The sequence below is a fragment of the Microchirus variegatus genome, assembly GCF_963457635.1.
Source record: "Microchirus variegatus genome assembly, chromosome: 6".
Taxonomy (NCBI): domain Eukaryota; kingdom Metazoa; phylum Chordata; class Actinopteri; order Pleuronectiformes; family Soleidae; genus Microchirus; species Microchirus variegatus.
This window is the reverse complement of record NC_139807.1, coordinates 4,328,010-4,350,789: the sequence shown is the minus strand read 5'-3', so window position 1 is coordinate 4,350,789 and position 22,780 is coordinate 4,328,010.

Genomic DNA, 22,780 nt, shown 5'->3' with positions numbered 1-22,780 from the left:
TAGACGGGACCGTATCTATGTTCCCCGGGTCCTATGTTTCCCGGGTCCTATGTTCCCCGCTTTGTATGAGACCGGGGAACATAGGACCCTTTCTCTAAAAAAGGGTTCTATGTTCCTCGCTGTTCACCCAAAAGGACCCAGGGAACATAGGACCCTACCCCTTACCCTAACCCTAACCCTTACCCTAACCCTTACCCTAACCCTAACCCTAACCCTAACCCTTTACCTTGGAGCTCCACACCCAGGCTTCCACAAAGTGGGGAACATAGGACCCTTTTTTTAAAAAAAGGGGAACATAGGTAGGACCCCCTTTTAGACACGGGTGGTGTAGTGGTTTGCCTTTGCAGCAAGAAGACCTGGGTTCAAGCCCCGGTTGGAAGAAGGGCATCTACATGGAGTTTGCATGTTCTCTCCATGTGTGTGTGTGTGTGGGGGGGGGGGGTTTCTGTGGGTTCTCTGGCTTCCTCCCACAGTCCAAAAACATGCAATAGGGGATTAGGTAAATTGGACACTCTAAAGTGAGAGTAAATGTTGGTTGTCTCTATGTGGCCCTGCGATGGACTGGCGAACTGTCCAGGGTGTACCCCGCCTATCGCCCTATATCAGCTGAGATTGGCACAGTAAACCCCCAGGGCCCTCCTGTGGAGTATAAAGTGGTAGAAAATGGATGGAATGCTCCTTTTACCAATTTACACCATGGTATGTCTCGATGTTGCCATTATCTTTATTGGCATTCAGCACTGAATGGTCACACCTCAAAAACAAGTCACACAGCCATTATTGGTTTACTGCTGGTATAGTTATTATGTTAATTTGTGAAAGGTCAAGGACGCCATTGTCATCTCGCTGCCGTTTCATCAAAAAATAATAATACTACATTTTTGCACAAGGCATGGTATTGCCACGTTTGGGCTTTGCACCTTGGAAAAAAAAAGCGATGCCATGGCACTCAAAACTCATAACACTATTTGAATCTAAAAATGTGAATGTGAGGGTCAGCACTTTTTAGTTTGGTTTGTATAGCACACAGCTACTGTGTCATAACAGAGTAGACTGCGAATAAGCGTACTTGAAGCTCGGGTCAGTTTTTTGTATGTGAAAGAATTCAAAAGGTCTGTTTAGTATTGTTATTCAAGGATATTATAAAAAATATTCAGTGCTTCTCTTGTGCTAAATCAAATACCAGCAGGTGGATGCTGAACAGAGTCGAACAAGATGAACAACTCGTGGCACACCTGTGTGAGGTAGAAAATGCATATATATAAAGAAAGAAAATTATAATAAAACAGCGTATTGTTTGTACAAATGGAAATGGCAAAATTTTACTAGTTGAATAAAGACAAAACAGTGTCTATTTTGATTTGAAATGTTGAATTAAAGTCATTATTAGATATAATGTTATGGTTCTAATACTAAAGCTATCACAGTTTTTCTTTAATTGCATTTATAATGTAGCTGTGATAAAACAGGGAAACATAAATGAGACATTTGTTAGATTTGTTAGAGCCTAATGAATTTGGAACTTAATTTATCCAAGAGATCGGGAGCTAAATTAATTCAGAAACCCTTTCGTTTTTAATCCATATTGGAATCGTGGATCATTTCTGTGTTGATGAGAGAACAAATCAGTTCAAACATCTCGCCCTAATCTTTGCTGTCTTAGTTAGTAGATGTGATTCACAAAATGTATCACTCATTCCAGCTTGATGGACATACTGGCATTGGCCAATGACACGTGGAAGGAACTGCAGGTAACTGCATGATGTGCAATTATTCCCCAGCTGGGCAGGAAACTGATTCAATCACATCCTTGTTATGTTCATATGAGAAAACTGATATTTTAACGGGGGGGGGGGGAGGGGAGTACTCCGAATGGCATGGAACTGAAGAATTGATGTTTATTTCCATCATAGTATGCATGTAACTGTACTCTGTATGTTGTTATATGCATTAAATACAAGTATGGGCAAATATCAGAAGATATATTAATGATTTTATTACAGAAGTTACAATTACAGTAAATTACAATTACAATTTAAGAAGAACATAATATGGACTGCCAGTTGAGCACATCAGCAGCAGTGACTCAGGCCTTGTATGAATGCTGTGTATTCTGGCATGAATAATGTGTATTGTCTCCACATGCAGCACATAAACTGCCTGTTACTGCGTAGTCAAATATATTTGAGATGGAATCATGTCATGTTTTCTCCACCGCACGTCATTATCTTAATTACAAATCGGTTACTTGTTTATTTGTGATGAATGGGTTGCTGCAATCATCTGTTTTGTTTTGAACCTCCTTGGCACTGCTAACTGATTCGTTTGCTGTCTCTCTTTTAACTGATGATACCTGTGCCATTTTACAATAAACTCCAGACACAGTCAGACTCACAGAGATGAGGAAATCTTAAATTTGGTTTGGTCCAGATACGGGATTTACTATATGAGCAGATTGAGCAAACCTCATAAACTGGTCAGTCCTTCTTTTGAATTTTAACCAAACTAAAACCTTTTATTATTTGTTAGAAACCTTAATAAAGAGACCGTGGCTACAAATAAAGGACAAGATGTTCCTCATCAAGGGAGTCAGTTTCAGTCTAGAATATGGTTTTTCAAACAACCTGGTATTATTTTCCTCAATTTCTTTATGTGGGGATGTTGGTTAGACTTTGCATTGTCTGGCTGCTGTGCTTACGGTGATACCATTATGACCCTGGCACAGATAAACGTTCATATATGGAATGGAAACTGAACTGATGTCATGATACAGAAAAAAAAAAAGAAAACAGGAAAAACAAAACTCCCTGAGGTTACAAATCTTTCCATGCAGCTAAACTGTGTGTAAACTGTAAATAACAAGAGGCAAATTTGCAATAAACCCTCTAATCCAGTTTGAATAAAGGTGCTGTTTGTGTTAAAGCTCACATAGAGTGGTCCTGTTGCACATAAATGTTAATTATGGAGGTCTACTTACATACATTAACTTGTTTTTATGGTCAAAAGTCTCCTAGTTGCTGTAAACGAACCGATAGAAATCCTCTTTTCTGACGCTGTTGCCCAGCCGCAATATTTCAGACTCAACTCTCTCCCCGGCTTCCCAACTGTCTTGTGATTGGCCAGTACCCGGAAGTGACATATTCATATTCAGCACATCCGCTCTCAGAAGCGCAGCTCCCCCCTCTGGAACGGTGGATGCACTGCTACTCATTATCAAAACATTGTTTTAACAACATTTAAAAATAGCTTCTTCACGACTCCCCGCCACAGTCCCTTTTATGACTTTGACCCGGAGTCAGACCCAGAGTCAGAAGACACTGTCGCTCATGAAACACCTCCACAACGGACGTTATTCTTCTTCTGCGGTTCAATGTACGCAACCGGATGTGCCCGGACTAGTGCCCGGAGCAGGACGATCCGCTGTTTATGTAACCGGACCGGGTTTTTCCAGAGATCACGCTGAGCCCGAGATTACAATAAAACACATCGTTCTCAGCAGTGGCTGAACTGTTTGTTTTGAACCTTCAGGGCTTCTTAAACAAGGTAATGATGCAGATACACACTAAAAAACAGCGTTAATTGGAACTTCCGGTCTAGGTCCGCTTTACACAATTTAAACATAGCTTAGCTACAATTTATGACCCTATACAAGGGGGAAGCTGATGAAATGTTCATTTTCCCTTTTTGAAAAACTGTAAATGCTGACTGTGGCCAAACAGATATTCCCCGAACTTCCAGATAAAGTTGATGTAATCAGCATTAAACCACTGAAATCCTCTGATGTTAAACATGCCCAGTATGTGTTAATATAATATAATGCATTACCCCCAAACCACTAAAGTGTCAAGCGTCATTAATGAACTTACACACTAGCTTGAAATCATGGCCAGGTAGAACCAGCCTGTCTTTTGATGGCTGAGCTGTTTTATCACTGCATGATTTGTGTATTCATCACTACCCACAGTTTATCATCAAGGTAATAAAGAGATCACCGTTAAGACTACAGTCAGGGCAAGTTAGCTATTACTCGAATTAATGGCTTCGCAGTAAGGAAACTTTGCCAAGGCCAACACCAGTGAACAATGCAACTGTTCAGTCACATCCACTGTGGATAATATCACACAAAGATGTCGATGATAAAACCAGCTGTGCTAACAGATGTTCGCCAGGAATCCTGCTTCTAATGAAAGGAGAATTTGGTATGGAGATACCAGAGGGAATCTCAGTGTGTGTGTGTGTGTGTGTGTGTGTGTGTGAGGATAATTGCTGCATCCTCCTGCCCTGCTCGTCAAACTCCGAGTTGTCGACAACAGTTTGATTACTTCATTTGACTTGATTATTTATTCCCCCCCCCCATTATTAATTTTTAATTTCTTTATACGGTTCATATACTTATTGTATAAAGGTGTCAGTGGTGCCTTGGGCTTGTGAAAGCTTTCCATACAATGGAGAATAACATCATTCTGACTACAGTATGATAAATAATACAGAGTTGCGGATATACATTAGTAGTGACAAATGTGTAAATATGATTTCAGTTGCATTTCCTATGGTCTAGATGTGTAGATCATAGGAAATCAAAATAGATCCACTCGGGCTAAGAGGGTTACGCCTATATCCTTTGTATCCTTTGCAGACAACAGCATGCGTTCAGACAGGAATCTACAGACACGAGAAGGCTGAACAGAGGCTATTCCCAAGGTATGTTGTTTACTTGAGGTTGAGCTGCAGCAGCTGAGCTTTGTTTGTGAAATTACTCAAAATAACCAATTACCCATCTTTTGCAGTGTATAGAACCATCCACAAACCCCAGAGGATGCCATCGAGTCTGACACTGACAGGAAAAAACTCATGTCACAGAGACTAAATATAGCTTTTTTTTTCTTTTAAACAATGCATCCAGTTTTCTTCTCACATGCAATGTTTCATTTGATTTAGTGTGTGTGTGTGTGTGTGTCTTCATGTCTGTCAGCGTCTACATCTGTCACTCTGTTTGTATGTGCATATCCTTCAAATCAAAGTCAAACACATAATGTACGTGCTTTATGTGACTCGGGGTGTACGCAAATGCACAATAAAGGGATCACGACACAGACCAGCACAATTATGGAACTTTGGAGTTGAAGTTTGCGGTGATTCAAATATTGTTTTGTTTTGTTTTGGGTTTTTTTTTACAAGAGAGACAGAAATCCATCATGTTCATTTGCAGGATGGCTGGGCGGTAGCATGGAGGTGGATCAAACATTGACTGAGTTATACATGAACAGGCATTGTGTCTATCATCTTGCCGGAATGTGTTTGCGGAAGAATGCGAAGGCATCTGTTTACAATCGCGTTAGCCATCTGTAAGAACATACATTGTAACTGAGTGAGAAGAAAGCAGGAAAAAAGTTTATAGACTTGAGCAGTTGTGTAAAAATACACAGAACATTCATGTGTACTTTTGGAATGACTAGCAGTAAAATTAATTTACGCCACAAAATATATGTACGGAGCCCCCAAGTGACATGAGAAAAAAAAACATATTTTTTCAGATACTTGAGATCTCGTGTTTCAAAGTCGAGATCTCGAGTATCCAAAAAATTATATTTTTCATCATTTTTTGGAAACTCGAGATCTTGTCTTTGTAAATCGATATTTCAATTTTTTTTTTCGTTATTGTTTTTAACTTTTTTTCCCAAAAATTTTGAAAAAAAAATAATTAAAATTTTTTTTTTTGGTTATTTTTTTAAACTTTTTTTCCCAAAAATGTTGAAAAAAAATAATTCAAATTTTTTTTTTTTCGTTATTTTTCAAACTTTTTTTCCCAAAAATTTAAAAAAAAAAATTATTCTAATTTTTTTTCATCATATCTTAAAAAAAGTATTTTTTTCAAAATTTCAATTTTCAAAATTTTTGGGGAAACTCGAGATCTCAAGCTTCCAACATATTATGATTATTATTTTTTTCATCATTTTTTGGAAACTCGAGATCTTGACTTTGAAACTTGAGATCTCAACTTTGAAACTCGAGATCTCGACTTTGAAACTCGAGATCTCGACTTTGAAACTCAAAATTTACTCGGGGGTCCCTTTCGCATGTATGTCTAAATCTGTCAATGCAATTATAACGCATGTAATGCATGTAATCCACTTTGTCAAAAATATGGTCATCACAGGACAAAATCTCAATAAACTTTAAGTATTCTATTATTGTGACTAAATGTTTACAGAGAGGTTATATATAGCATATCCCCAACCACTTAATATTATAATTGATTAATTGAATTTGGAAGTGTCAAGATTTGCATTTGGTCACATTTCTTACAACCTCTGCTGGTTTAGATATAGACTCATAGGTTGATAGTGAGTGAAACGAGTTCAAACTAGGGCTGAAGTTACTGTAATTATCAATTAATTCATTATTTTGCAGGAAGTTCATTAACAAACTGTAATCAAATAGTGTGTAGCAAAGGAAATTATTAGAATTTAAACAATTTTGACATATCCGTCAAGCAGCGGGAGAACAACTGGTATTAACAAACTTCTCTTCAAATGCTTCCACTGGACTTGTAAGGTAGCATCTCATTTTCCAGTCTACGTGTCATGTGAATGTGATGGATGGCCCTGGAGAACGAGGTGGGGGAATTAGAGAAACACAGACATACAGCATGTTGAAATTAAGATGAAAATTGGGACGAAACGCAGAAACAGGGTGGGTGGATTGGACATGGTGGTGATCGAATTCCACTGGGCAACCTTCTAATTAGTTCTGCTAGCCCGAGGCGGTGCATTGCCATTGGCCTTATAGCAGACAGAGTTCCTGCAAGACCTCGAACAGAATGATTGACCGCTCTGGCAAAGAAACTCATGATTGCTATCATAAGCATAGCACTTGCATTTAATTACCCTGGGGTTTACAATGCATGATAAATACCCACATGCATAAAGATCGATAATTGGCATTCACAGTTTGGAATATTAACTATCAGACCTCCTTGTGAGTCTTTATATGAGTCAGCCTCACAGAAAGCACTTGCTTCCTTCTCCTGCACATTTGAAAACGTCGCCTCTCGAACGCATCCATCACTCTTCCACCTGCATTGACAGCGTGTTGTATTACGACCACAGAAGGTGTTGTATGTATGTATGTATGTACAACTAACGGTGGTGGATTCACAGTGTCATAGAAACTGACTGGTTTTGTTGAATGTGGTGATTTTCTTTCATGAGCTACTGATCATTTGATTTCAGTACAGGCGAGGAAAAAAGGGGGGAATGTGACTACAGCAGACTTCCTTTGTGCTGTTCCTTAATTGGCCAGCGAGGGAAATCAGCCATTGAAATGGTGTCACAGTGAATGTGTGCTATCCCAATGAGCAAGTGATAAGGGGAACTTGTCAGGGGCCAGCATAAGCAGCATCTTTAAAAAAGCTAGTGTTATTCCCTTTTTCTTTTTTGCTGCAGGAATGACTATACAATTAAATGGATGGCAACGGGAGACTGGGTGAGAGAATATCATGCTTCACTATGCCTAACATCTAATTATCAAAGGATAAAATCAGGGGTAATGATATAATGAACACATTGGTATGATGGGTGGTGTAAATATGGTTCCTGTCACCGATTTCTCCCTTTCCAGTCAATACTAGAATTACAACATTAGGGCAAGAAAAGAAGTGGGATAAAAAAACATGATGATGACTACAATCAGAGAGGGCAGTTTTAGTGTTGGTTATCTTTAATGTCGATCTGACAGACCTGTGGCGAATGTCAAAGTAAGTGGCTTAATTATGCAAACGTGAATTCATCCACCATCACGCTCCTCTCGTATGAGATGGCCTCATTAATTCCGATCATATTCACACCTCTCGGTTGTTTTCACACGTTCTTCTACTTCTTCTTCTTTTTATGACAGGTCACACAAAACATCAAGGGATTTAATGTAGAACTGTGTACGCAACGAGTCCCTTTATAGTATAATTATATATTGTTATTAGTTTCTTACGGGAATTGTGAAAATATAGCTAGTTACACTTTGATGGTATTTGTCAAGACATCCTTTGACATAATTCTTCCTGTATCTATGATACTCTGAAGGTTTCATAACAATCATTATACATATATCAATATGCATCATTATAAATTCCTATTGCTATTTAAGATACCATACTTGTTTTTATTGTGCCCACGAGTGGCAGCAGTGGCAGTAGTGGACATTCTGGAAGCTTGCTTGCCTTCCAGCTGTTTCCTCGTAATACAATTTATTTTGTGGGCGTAACCATGTTCCATTGTCAAGGCTACAGATTGTCATGGTGGAGATGAGAGAAAAATTCCTTTGGACTTTGGTACATGCGCACTATAGCTCAAACCTGAGATCTGCGATGGTGACCGGCCCCCGGCTAACTATACAGCTATCTCTTACCAAGTAAGTTTGAGACAGACTGCTGATGGTTCCTGCACAGACGTGTCGCTTGTGAGTGATGCTCACAAGAGTCTTCTGACGCTATTTCCTGCGTCTCACCTACTGTTTTTCGTTGGCTGCTGGACACGTGGGTTTGCAGTTGCATCGCAAATCGGTAACACGCAACAAGATTGCATCCAGAGCCGGCTCAAAAAACTAAATAATGTTCAACTGAGGTTCAACTAACCATGCCGACTATCCCCAACTAGTGCTGACTGAAGCAGAATCTGCCCAACTGCAAATTGTGGGTAAAATCAGGCAAAACGATCTTGTAGCAAGCTACTAAGAGTGGATGGATATGGTGAAGCCAATGTGCAATGAGTTGTTTATCTGTAATGTAGCAGTATTGTGTATGAGCAGTTTAGCCTGTTACGATCTCTACTGTCCCTACTATAGTTCCTGGATAACAGAACTGCTCTCACATATTCTGGTTCCCCATTAACACCTGCTGTCAAATCCAGCTGTGACAACAGGATGGAAAGTTTCAGTGCAATTCACTCATTTAATCAGAGGTGCCCTCAGTCGGCTGAAGGGATTCATGTTCTAATTTTGCACAGTTTAACAGTAGTCTTTATGAGTGTCTTCTGCTTCCAGGAATTCTCCAAACTTTTTTTAGCCCCAGTAGTTATTTCACCCTTAAGTCACCACACTAACCATGCACTGTCAAAGTCGATCCCAAAAGATCCAAGGATAAGAAAAAAAAACCCAACACATATCGTTTAAATGAATTCCAAAATTAATTCCTTTATATGCACCAAAGATTTCTACAAACAGTGACGTTTTAGCCAACTGGCCATTGTACACACATCAAACCTCTGATTTGATTTCCATGTACTTTCCCATTTTAAATTGACACAAACCAGAGACATGTAGACGTCATACAGGACTCCAGTCATTGTTATTAGATCGATGGTGATGGAACTGGTCCAACATTGGCATTTTTTGTTCAGTCCTGATTACCCTAAACCCTGCAACAGAGACAATTCTAAATATAAGAGGAGAAGTGGCAGCCGCGGTAAATGTGTGGAGGTCTGGACCTGACACCGTTATACTCACTTGTTTCGGAAGTATTGATGGTTTTGGACGCAGCATCGGACGAGGAGTCACTGCAGAAAACGCACTCGCGCTCTGGCTGCATTTGCTAACTTTACTCTCATTAAAGTTGGCAAGTGACATTTAACCACTACTCTGGAGACTTGCAATGCAAATAAATGGCAACTCCAGCATTAGAATTATAATGGCCTTCTTATTCTACTTTTAATGACCCTATCTAGTTTTTCAAAGTCATCTCCTCAGGAGGGGGGTAGGCTCGCCTGCTCCTACAAGCCTTCTTAATGGATAATAGGGAGAAAATGATGTCAACTTAACTGTGGGGGGATTCTCAGCGGTGAACTGAGGCTAAAAGCTCAATCACTTGCTCTCAACTTCTCCACTTTTCCCTCTAACAAACTAGCTGTATACGGAGCCATTTGGATTTCTTTTTTTTTTTTCATGCTACATTTCATACAGGGGGTCTCTCTCTAATCCCCAGGCCCCGCCTAATGAGGAGGTAATGAAAAGTTAATTCACATAGCTCAACTCCACCTAGCCTTTAGCTAATGCTGCTTTTAACTCCAGCTCTCATTAACTTTTAAAGAGCGAGCCATTAACAACAGGTTGGTAGACTAACCATCGGGTTGCCTCCGACGCTTTTTTTTGCAAAACCCAACTACACTCGCTGTGTTTGAACTCGTGTCTGAAAGCACAATAATGCGAGAACTGGGAGAAGTTCTTGCTACACACTAACCCCCCCCCCCCCCCCCCTCCCTTATTAGGATACAGTCTGAATTTTCTGGAGCTCAGCTGTCACGGTATTGATCCCTCCTCAGGATCCTGCTGCTCACTGAGGGGTCAGAATGGACACAAGGCCCAGGAGGTGATGTCTGACATTTCTTAAATTGTGCCTGTGGATGCACCTGAGCACAGTTAAACTTAACAGTTCATCGTGAACTGTTGACTTGAATCCTTTTGGATTTAAGTGCAAGTTCCAATATGTTTTCTTACCTGCATGTTTTCATTTTTTTTGTTTTCTTCTCACAGCAGCTAAACAGATTGATTGTTGTGTATGTGCTCCATTTTCATTAAGGAAATTATGAATGATTTAAGAGGGTGATTAAAAATGAATCACAACCAACACTCATCATAAGCTTTAGGGGGAGGTCTAGTTATCTGAAATAGACACTGCCACCTCCCACCTCTCTGAAGATTTCAATGTTGCCTCCAATAAGTACCGCCACTGTTGTCTCCCCGCCTATTTATGACACGACTGGGTCATAAAACATATCTGACTGAACCGACGATAAATAGTGATTTGATTACAGACGGTTAATGCAAGGGCAAACAAGTGAGTAAATTTCGAATTCCTGGAGCTTTCCTGACAGCTCTCAACTGATTACCAATTCATCATTTTTGTGCTGTGGTGACACATAGTTATAAAGCACCGTTGCTTTGGAGAATGAGAATGAGGTTAATGAATGTGGATCAGGCTAATTCCTCCATCCTTGCCAGGCCACAGGCCTATAAAACACCCTACTACATAATACAGATCCGTATAGATGAGATGATTTGTTGCAAAAAGTAAAATGTTCATCGTCCTCACGGGACACCGAGCCAGAACAGAAAAGAAGCAAACGCTGTTGTCCTTTTTTCTTTTTTTTGTTTTATAGTTATTGACATAATGTCTTTAAGATGCTTTAATAGTTGAAAGGCATCTGCTTCATGAATGTCATATAAACAAATGTTTGATTTGATAATTTTATGGGAAGGCTTTAAACAACTACATCATATTAGTGGTCATAACTTATTTTAGTAAGAACAGAAAAGTTGTTCACTGCACTGGCTTATAATCGTTTATATCAGGCGTTCTCAAAGTACCTGATACCTGAGGGCCAATTTAGGAACCCAACATTGGACTGAGGGCCGCTTAAGGAAAAAAAAGAGTCCTGTTGCACATGTATGTGAGTTATGGAGGTCTACATACACACATTAACTTGTTTTTATGGCCAAAAACCTCCTAGTTGCTGTAAACGACCCGATAGAAATCCTCTTTTCTGACGCTGTTCCCCAGCCGCCATATTTCAGACTCAACTCTCTCACCCAGAAGACAGACTGTGTTGTGATTAGCCAGCCAGCGTAGAGGCTTCCCAACTGTCTTGTGATTGGCCAGTACCCGGAAGTGACATATTCAGCACACCCGCTCTCAGAAGCGCAGCTCCCCCCTCTGGAACGGTGGATGCACTGCTACTCATTATCAAGACATTGTTTTAACAACGTTTAAAAATAGCTTCTTCACGCCCCCCCCCACCGCAGTCCCTTTTATGACTTTGACCCGGAGTCTGACCCAGAGTCAGAAAACACTGTCGCTTGTGAAACACCTCCACAACGGATGTTATTCTTCTTCTGTGGTTCAATGTACGCAACCGGATGTGCCCGGACTAGTGCCCGGAGCACACAGCGTACTCAGCAATGGCTGAACTGTTTGTTTTGAACCGTCAGGGCTTCTTATGACGCAGATACACATTAAAAAACAGCGTTAATTGGAACTTCCGCTCTAGGTCCGCTTTAATGACCAGATTGCAGTTCTACAGTTTACACGTATTGGTCTGTATCCAGTAATGTCCAACAAACATTTAACAAGGTTAGTAGCTCCTGGATTAAAACCCTCAACTGTAATTCATTGCCGCCATTGGCCCGCGAACCAATGGTTTATATAATAGCAAAACCTTAATCTGACTGTTAACATTTTTGAAGCTCTAATTTAGACGTGTCACAAAAGTGTACATTCTGATTTCTCCACACTGTTACACTGAGACACAAATCTCTCATTTTAGTTATTTTTTTTGAAAGTTATTTCTCGGGGGGTCAGCCGTTTATGTGTTGTCATATTATTCAGATCCACAAATCTTCACTTCCCATTACAGTCTAGATTGATTATGGGAAGGCGATGGTATTTGATTCCTTCCCTCGTGATTTAAGCCATATTCAGTGACTAATTTATGGACCCGCTTTGTAATTGCATGAGCACGCTTGCGCATACGAAATCCACCAGTGAGTAATCGCGAGTGTGCCCTGGCATACTGTTCGTACCAGACAGTCAATTTTACATAGTTGGAAATCAATTTATGAATCTTTACCTTGACTCTGTGTGTATAGTGATGACTCATGGGCCTGGAGGATCAATTTAATCCCAGTCTAAAGCTTTTCTAATGAGAACTGAACACAAACTCTGGCATCTGTGTATTTTAAACACCATTTCAATTAGTTCAGGCTCTACAGTTACACTTAATGCTTAAGTTATTAAAAAAAAAAAGTGATTAATTTGATTCATTAATAATTAACTTTAACCATTAATCATCACAAAATGAAAGTCAATACTTATCTTGTGGAGTGATGATTACAGCCTAAGGACTGTTTGATATAGAGCATTCAGGCAATAACAAGCGTGTGCATATTCTGAAGTGATAGAAACTGCATTACGCTTTGATTTATTTTATTTTATTTTATCGGCGATTACTCAATACTGAAAACAAATAATCGGCAAATAAAACAATAAAAAGGGCAAGAAGCAGGATCTTATAAAAGAGGTTCCTTTCAATTACTGGTGCACTGATAAAACGATTTCTTTTACAGTTAATTTCAATTCTAAAGGGAGACAGCAACCATTTGGCATGATATCAAGATCCGCTGAACATCAATTTCACACTGAAATTAACCGAGTCTGGAGAGACAGAAACAGACATGATTCAGCAGAATTTGCCTTTCCGCGATGGGGAAAAGGGGGTTGGATGGCGACCAAAAGCATGACAGCTGCTTGCAATATGCAAAACCACATAATGTGAACTAGGTCAGGAATGAGAACAATACAGTCTATAGAGCAAATGTATCATTAGACAACACATGGGAACCACAAGTGTAAATTAATGTATGACGATAATACATAAAGCACAGTGCTGGGCGAACAGCCGGAGCAGAGGGCAAAATGCAAACCACCAAGGTCTTTAAAGGCTCTGAATCAGCCCTTAAGCAAGATCTTGAATGTTTCTTTGACAAGACAAAAGGGAAGGAAGCAGTTGAACTATGTTTTGCTACAAGACCAAAAAAAAAATCCTTTTTTTTTTGTATATACAAGCAAAGGCCAGATTTTCAGATTGTTGATTTCTGTGGATAAATATTATAAAATCCAAAAGGTCGTGAACGCATTCTAACCAGCCGTCAGTACAGCGAACACAGTGGTACTGAGTAAAACAGACGTTACAAGAGAGGCAGGATCTATGGTTAGCGTGGAGGCTGAGTGGAAGGAATTACCAAAGGGCTAATAGATCGGCGTTTGCCTCACTCTCCATGATTAATTAATTATCATTTTCTGCTTGATGGCTCTCTGAGGACTATGGTACTTTGCTGCTGATGCACTGTCAGCATTTAAAAGCGTATTACTGTGCTAACCCATGTAAACCATATAGTACACTCTCCCTGGTTACATAAAAATTACAGAGTCATAATTTCATAGTGAAAATGTAATTTGCACATTCATTACACTCTATATTAAAACAATTCATAGAACATATGCAATTACAGCAACTGTGGACATGTAATGGCGAGAGAGTTTTTTTTTTTTTTTTTTTAAATGAGAATAGTTCCGCACACTTGTACTTGAGCCTCTGTTGATGGCTGTTTGATAGTCTTTCCATGTATGTAATGTATTCATCATGTCTGTCTCTCCAAAGGCGAAGCTTAAGAGTGGCCTCGTGAACGAATAATATGCGCTGAGTGGAGTAAATTAATTTGGGGAAAAAAAATAATAATTTTGAGTGAGAATAGATAAAAATGCCAACTGGGATTTAACTTTCCAAAATTGTAATTACGCAAAGAAAATAAACTACGAAGATTAAAATGTTTTATGCTCAGACCAAGCACTTTTTTTTTTTTTAAATAAATAATTACATTTTTGTTGATATGAATGAACAGATTTAGAAACAATGACAGCATCATACACTAGCAACCGTTAATCCTTTAATATTTCCAAAAAATTAATATCAGATATGGGACATGGCAGAGAGACTAAATCAAGAGTCTTTATAGTTTTTTTTGCAATGTTTTGTCCGCACACATTTTGTTGCCACAGAGCAGTGAGATGAAGCCCTTACTGAGCTCCGGCTCATCAATCAGACCAGATGAAATATTGGAAAACTTTTCACTGACCAGATTGAAAGCTGTGCATGCATTTGTTCGTGCATCCCCATAGGGGGCACTTTGGCGCATAAAAGTCATTCCTCTAACAATCTAATTTGGGTCATTTCACTGGTCCAGCCATTTAAACACGTTAACAGGCCCACAGAGGTCTGGACAGAAGAGCTTCACTGTTACACAAGGTATAAAATCCTGCCACTAACTGAATACCAGAGGCCTATCTGTTCTCTATCACCAGTGTGGCCGCAACGTCTATTTGTTTTTGATGGCACACTGATCATATTTTGCTCCCGATGAGATGTGTGGCTTTACAGGGAAATGTGTTACCGAGACAAGCTTCCATGTTCTTTTATCAAAAAACAGTTTTCATTAAAAATCTCCATCACAGTCCCACAAACATTGGGCAATAACACAATAATAAAAATGAAAATATCACTTGGTGTCAGATCTTCTCAAATTCCAATTTATTCAACACTAAAAAAAAAAAAAAAAAAGTTGAATAAAAACAGTTTTTGTCAACTCACTTAGCCAAGAAATCACCATAAACACTCATGTTCAGAAATTCTGCAAATTAGGACATGACTGTGTATCATCCCGCTATAAAAAGTTGTGTTATCTATGATATGAACTTGTTGTGTTGTATAAAGGACCTTATTTTTAAATGTTGAAGTAAGTAGGGCTCCAACTTTGACTTTTTTTACCCTTATGTGAATGGAGCAAGTTTGTTTTCAATGTCGTGGGAACACTCAAAACTACTGATAACAAATCAAAATGGCATCTATGTAAAAGTGGGAGGATGACACAAGGAAGTGGCCTCATATAACATATGAGGATATTTTTGTCATTATTTTGTGCTGCTGCTCAGTGATGGATGGTTGAAGGAATGAATAGAATGGGATTATGAATGAATAAAACTATAGGGAATATAACCCAGTTTTAATTACACAACGATATCAAATGCTATACGTGGGACATCGAATCAGCCCACTAACAACACTTAATCATAATTAGCTGTGTTTTTACCTGCGGGCTGCATGGCGTACAGCCACTTCTCCAGTACTGGATTGTCTTCTGCTGGTTTACTTTCAACAAAGTCAAATAAACAGGGACATAGGGATGCTTCGGTGGTGCTTTCACAGTGTGCTTTTTCTTGTTCCTCGGAGGAGGAAAAACTTAACTTTCCATTAAAGCATTTCCCTTAAATCAACTGTTATATAGCAGCCCCTGACTGCACATATGATTCTATCAACGTTGTTAGTCAACGACTGACCAGAAATGCAAAATGGAAGTCTAGCGCAAAAATAATGCCAGACGTCTACTTGCTTTTTTTTTCGCGCCAGAAATAGGGTCTATAATAGCATACTCTGTAAATGTGAGTAATTACAGTTGCCACTCATACATAACTTTTTTTTTTTTTTTTTTAAGCTTTTTAGGCAATTTACTAATAGCTCAATAAGCACACTGCAATTATAGATCAGGGTGAATAACAACAATTGAAAAATCGAAAGTTTTTAGAGTTTGTTGAAAAAGAGCCATAATAACGAATGCTTTCTACTTGTCAATGCTTTAAATGTCAGTAAAAATGTTCACTGCCTCTCACTGCTCTCAAACAAAATTGTGCTCAGGCGTACTGAGTACAGTGCCATACTGTGGTATTAAAACACCATGTGTGAAACTTAAAAAAAAAAAAAAAAAAAATCATTGTGTGAGGATGATTACACATTTTTGATATAAGGATTAATACCGAGCATTGATCGACAAAAAAAGTCTTCATGAAATGTAGCAATTACTCGCATGCATGTAAGGCATTCTAACAATGTGAGGTGAAGGTAAAAGCTGGTGTGAGCTTTCCACTTCGTGGAATTAAGGCAGCAGGTGAGGCTGTGCTAATTGACTGCTGAATGGGAAAAAACACCATAATGAGTGCAATATAATTACCTGCTGAAATAAGCAAAGACTAAGAGGGTGAAAATGTGGCTGAGGTGCACTCAGAGCTCCAGTCTCATAGGAAACCAAGTGTATGAAGAGGTAAGCATTTTGCACTGCTGGAGGACAAGTGAAGCACCATGGCAAGAAAGAAAATTATATGTTATATTCTGACATCCATTTCTCCACTTCTCCACACTCTGAAGGCACACGGTTACTCTCAGTGATGTGTTGTGGTCGATTTGGAAAGCCCAAGATTATGTTTGTGAAGCAGGATTTAGACACAAGGAAATTCGATGTAGTTTATAGAGGTGTGGAAATAAGTAAAGATATCTATCTATCTATCTATCTATCTATCTATCTATCTATCTATCTATCTATCTATCTATCTATCTATCTATCTATCTATCTATCTATCTATCTATCTATCTATGGCATGGTCTTTTACTACAGTGTGTTGTAGTATAACTAGCTAATAATCACTTCAACCAAATATTCATAAAGACAAAATCCAGTGTTGACAGTGAGTCAGAGCCCCCAGGCCAATCACATTACTGATTCCAAATTTCAGAGAGACTGCAAACTCGTGGCCTTGATATTTTCGGAGCTAAACAGCACAGATAAGTGATTATTGACCGCGTGGATGATGTATTCTGCATAACACTAATGTGATGTCAATGTGCCATTGATACAAATGTCTTGCCCTTTTCTGTAAATGTCTGATTTGACTCAGCAGTTAATATGCAGACACTATGTGCTTGCACACATGGAGAGTGTCAAGGGCTTTGGCTTTCATATGCATGAAATGACCAGTTCACTACCGGCTGAGCTGAGTGGAATATCCCCTCAAGTGATGTGCAACTTCCAAATTTCTAAGATAATCTGCTAAAATTGCCACAGTTATACCAAACACAAAGGCCTCTATTCTATTCTGCCACTAATATCATACATAAACTCAGCACACAACAACCTTTAAAATAGACTGAGACTGCCGTGTTTCAAATAGCTCATCAAAAAGTCGGCCATTTTAAGCTCTAAACTGTGTCGAAATCTCATTCCCAGGCTGGATAACACTGTATGGCGGACAGGTGGCAGCTGGGGCCATAAAGAGCAGCACAGTGGTGTGGAACAATGACGAAGCCAAGTCATAGACTATTGGGGAATGCCATGGCTTCCATGTCATTGCACAGAGCCACTGGTCCATTCAGCTTTTATGACACCTGGAAGGGCAGTCAGCCTTCACTCACAAAAAAAAACAAGCTGGAGTCAAGGAACAAGTCCTCGTGAAAAAGTACAGATTACTTCTTTGAAACAGTGTGTGGGCTATTCAAGCAACCTGATGCTCTGAGGCTTTTAACAACCTCTGCTATGGTCCAGGGCCCTTTTTATACAACCTGTGCTTTCATGGTAAATATTGTCCAACATAAGGTCATGTTTGGGACGGTTGCTGTCAGAACATGGTAATGTGCTCATTCAAATAAAGGTCAAGATCTTGAATGAATGAATGAATGAATTAGTTACCTCCTATGTGTGCCTTCTACCAGCATGTGTGAACTCTGCATCATAATGGTTTTTTCTGTTCCTTTACTGTTCAAAGACATTTAGTATTAAGTGCAGCATTCAATTCTAATGGGGGAGCCTTTATCTAGGCAGATTAACCTCCCTGTAATTAATTCCAAGCATTTCTTTGTTTTTTTGCACCAATACCTGTCTTTGTCTTCACACTGATTCAACAGTAACTAAACATTGTGTGTTTTTCTTAACAACACGATAGGAGTTAAATGATTCTAGGACCTGCCTCAAAGATCAGAGTGGTTGTCCAGCTGAAAAGCTGTAAAGTGGTGGGACTGGCAACACAAACACAGCCTGTGCAAGTTGAGATTGCATCCCATGGGGCTCAGCTCATGTCACGGACTGTTTACATTCACAGAACTCAAGAGGTCTTGTATCATCTTACTCGCCCTATCAGGGACCAAACATAACACACTGCAGTTTGACAGTAATCAGAAGTACAGAAGTAGCAGTGGGGAAAAAAAAACAGGGAAAAATGTTTCACAAGTTATTTGTAATTTCTAATAAAACATCATTATTTCATGATACATTGTGTTGCATGCCTCAACAATGGCAATAGTCATAAGAAAAGACCATGTAAGGATACAACTCCTCATTCATCGTCATTACTCATGCTCTTTCTGCAGAGACTGAGGTATGATGAAGGCCTGTCTTCGGGGGGGGGGGAAAGTGCTGTTTTACATCAATGCATCAGTAACTCTAAATTGCAAGGGAATTGGTCATATCCCTCTTGGTAGGAGGGTGAATAACTCCACGGGAGTCGTTCTGATTATAGGACAAACTCACCGTCATATCGCTACATATCGCACTTTATCCATTGTCGTGTCATTACATTGTTGTTGGTTTTGTGTTCGTACCTTGCTGCTTAAGTATTTACCGCGTCCGTGTCGGCATCTTACGTAATACTGTATCTCCATGCGGAGAAATGGGGGCAAAACGGCATCTGAAAAGGGATGAAAGAAGTGAAAATGTATGCTATAACAGAGGCTACTTGTGAATCCAAAAAACAATCAGTGCAAATTAGAAAAAAGTGGTAACAACAGTTACAACAGTTGTAGTGTACAATATATGAAGCTTTAAGCAGTCAATAATCACCACTTGCTCCTGGTAAACTGTGTTCAGTATTTTCAAACTTTGAAGCAGCCAGTTAGTTTTCCGACTTTTTGTTATACAATATAATTCTGTGAAAAACAATGACCTTGAAGAAAGTCCCTTGTTGTTGAAGCCTATATGCATTACTATTATTAGTTAAGCAATTAATTCCCGGAGTTGTATTTTCATCTTTAAAACGCACCCCCTCTCCGGCCTGAAACATGTTTATACATTATACACCCAGCTTAAAATCTTGATCTGAAAAACTGGACAGTTTAACATTTGTTCATCACAACATGCTGCCTCAGACCCTCCAATGTTTTTTTGTTTTTTTTACACAATTTATTTTCCACACTGTCAGGCTATTTTACTGAAGCATATAGGGCATGCTTGTGTAAGGGTTCCTGCCTGGGGTTGATGTAGCAGCTGGTAAAAATTCAGGGGGCATGCTCTCGATCTACACGTTCTAAATGAGGGGTTATCGCAAGCCAATTGCAAAAACAAAACCCCACACAGCAGAGTATGTATTTTACAGTGTGATGAGTAAGTCATTCTGTGGTAAGATTTATAAAAAAGGAAATTTGTTCTGTTTGAGTCTAACTAAATAATGAAATGGTGGTGTGCCTTGTGCGTGTTCTGATGAATGGCCAATCCCTTCACCTGTGTGTTGTTCACTGTAAGAAATATTTTTTTAAAAAAAGGTCAAATGTCATTGTGCGGCAAATGAAAGAAAGCGTTAAGTACCAGGTAATTTTTCAAACACAAGCTGCACGAGCTGCCATTGTAGTTCTTGTAAAGTATATACAAAAAAAGTGTGAAGGTGGAATTTTGCTTAGAATAACCGTGTGTGTCGAATACAATTTTTTAAACCTAATTACTCTCGCAAAAATGAAACTTTTAGTTATCCTTCAAAGAACTCAGCCGGAAACAATCTTGAATCGCAAAAAAGAAGCAAAGACACAAAAGTTAACAGTTTCACATAAAGTCACTGAAAGGGAAGGAGGAGAGATGAAAGCAGCGAATGGGTAGTCAAAGAGTTGCGAATGTATTGTACATACTCCATTTGAACACACATTGTGCATAATTTACAAAAAAAAAAAAAAAAAACAGTGCTCATTTGAGGATGCTTTTATTCATATGCCTGAGGGGTTGTGCATAATTATAAACTGTGGAGAGAGGTTCAATTCCTACATTCTTGTATATCATGTTTTTTTCAGTGGTATTCACGGAGGATGGCTTGTTTTAAAGCTGTTGCTATGTTTTTAACATGAACGAACGTCTGTTACAATTCAACCCACTGTCAAATTAATTCCCACAATGCTGATCAATCCTATGGGTTTTTTATTTGTGGCTACCTGCACACACACAGAGCGAGACCTTTCACATCACAACTGGCCAGTCAAGGCAGAGGAAGCTTCACACACTTATGGCTGAATTCATCAAGAAGGTAACCCATAAAACGTTTAAGAAAAATGTTGGTGTTCCACCAAAAGTGCTCCCCTATACAAGTAGGTGCCAAGTACTAATCTAATTGTGTCTGTACTGTAGGAAAAACCTCTCCTCCTCCTCCTCCAGAGTGAGATGGGGGGAGAAAAAACATCATAGAGGCTGCAGTGTTTTTGCAAATACTCAGAAGTATTACTATAATATCAGTGTTTCTGATAAAAACACTGTTTTTTTAGTGTGTATCTGCGTCCTTACCCTGTTTAAGAAGCCGTGAAGATTCTAAACAAACAGTTCAGCCACTGCTGAGAACGCTGTGTTTTATTGTAATCTCGGGCTCAGCGAGATCTCTAAAAAACCCAGGTCCGGTTACGTAAACACCGGTTCTCCGGCACAGCAGATCCTCCTGCTCCGGGCACTAGTCCGGGCACATCCGGTTGCGTACATTGAACCGTAGAAGAAGAATAACGTCCGTTGTGGAGGTGTTTCACGAGCGACAGTGTCTTCTGACTCCGGGTCAAAGTCATAAAAGGGACTGCGGCGGGGAGTCGTGAAGAAGCTATTTTTGATAATGAGTAGCAGTGCATCCACCGCTCCAGAAGGGGGAGCTGCGCTTCTGAGAGCGGGTGTGCTGAATGTCACTCTCGGGTACTGGCCAATCACAAGACTCGGTCTTCTGGGTTGAGAGAGTCGAGTCTCAAATCTCGCGGCTGGGAAACACCGTCAGAAAAGAGGATTTCTATCGGCTCGTTTACAGCAACTAGGAGGTTTTTGACCATGAAAACAAGTTAATGTGTGTAAGTAGACCTCCATAACTGACATATATGTGCAACAGGACCACTCTATGTGAGCTTTAAAACTAATTTTACACCCAGTGTTTTGTTTTTCATGCATGCAAAACCTGACCAAAAAGTATGTAGAACTCATTTGGGATCAGTGATAAGTGGCATAGTGACAACAACTCCAAGAAGTGCACCTATAGATACTGGAATAAAAATAGCTGCATACACTATACCAAGACCATAACAGGATGATTGATCATATTTCACTATTTTTATAGCAGTTATTATAAATAAATATTGAATCAATACGAGCCTCGTTTAGCTGACACAATGTGCAGTGTGTGTGTGTGTTTTTTCTCATGACGTTCTCTTTGTTGCAGAAGAACATCGCCTCCACGTTCCGCGGCGTTTAAGCTCATGTGGACAAATTGTATGTGACTGCGTTGAGAGACGCACAAAGCACTGGTCAGACTGTGTTGACAATAGAAGGTATTTTCATTCCTGACAGTTCTGGGTGTAATTGCATTCTTTTTAGTGATCTGAATTTGACACCCCATTTTCAACAATGACAGTATTGTAATTGCTTTGAGGAGTCATGGCTGAGCTTTTGAATGGCATCAAAATACCACCACCACCACCCTTCCCCACCAAACCCACTCTCCTCAGCATCCTGCCTATCTACAATGAAGTGCTATTACTGACATATTCAGTTCACTCAACCATGAGGCCTATTTGGAATTGCTCCACCACTGTCAGACCCACCACAGTTTCTTTCTTTATTTTGTTTTTCAGCATGACACCACTTCTGTTTAAATTGTGTAATCAAAGAGACACATATTGAGTGTGGTTAGATGCACATCATTTTTTTTTCTTTCTTTCTTAACGTTTGATTTGGCGTTTATAAATACCATACCTCCTCCATAAAACCTGCAATTATTTATGCTTTTAGAAATCTAAAATTGAAAGCTGGAAAATGTGCACACTTTCTGTGATTCCAAGACACGTGAATCTTTAGTAAAAAAAAAAAAAATGTCAATCAATTTGGAAATGATTAGTTTGAATAATTTGCAAACAATAAAATGGAATCTAATGATTGCTACGCTGTCACTGTTGTGTGTTATTTTGCATAGTGTGTAATGTATTGTGGTGCGCAATAATCTAGAAAATACTAAAATGGGGTTTATCAAAGAATAAGCAAAAAATGAACTCAACTCGACAATGTTCCCTTTAAAAACAAACATCAACATCCCTGTGGGGAACGATCCCTGTCTTCATTGAAGGGCTGACAGTGGCAAATG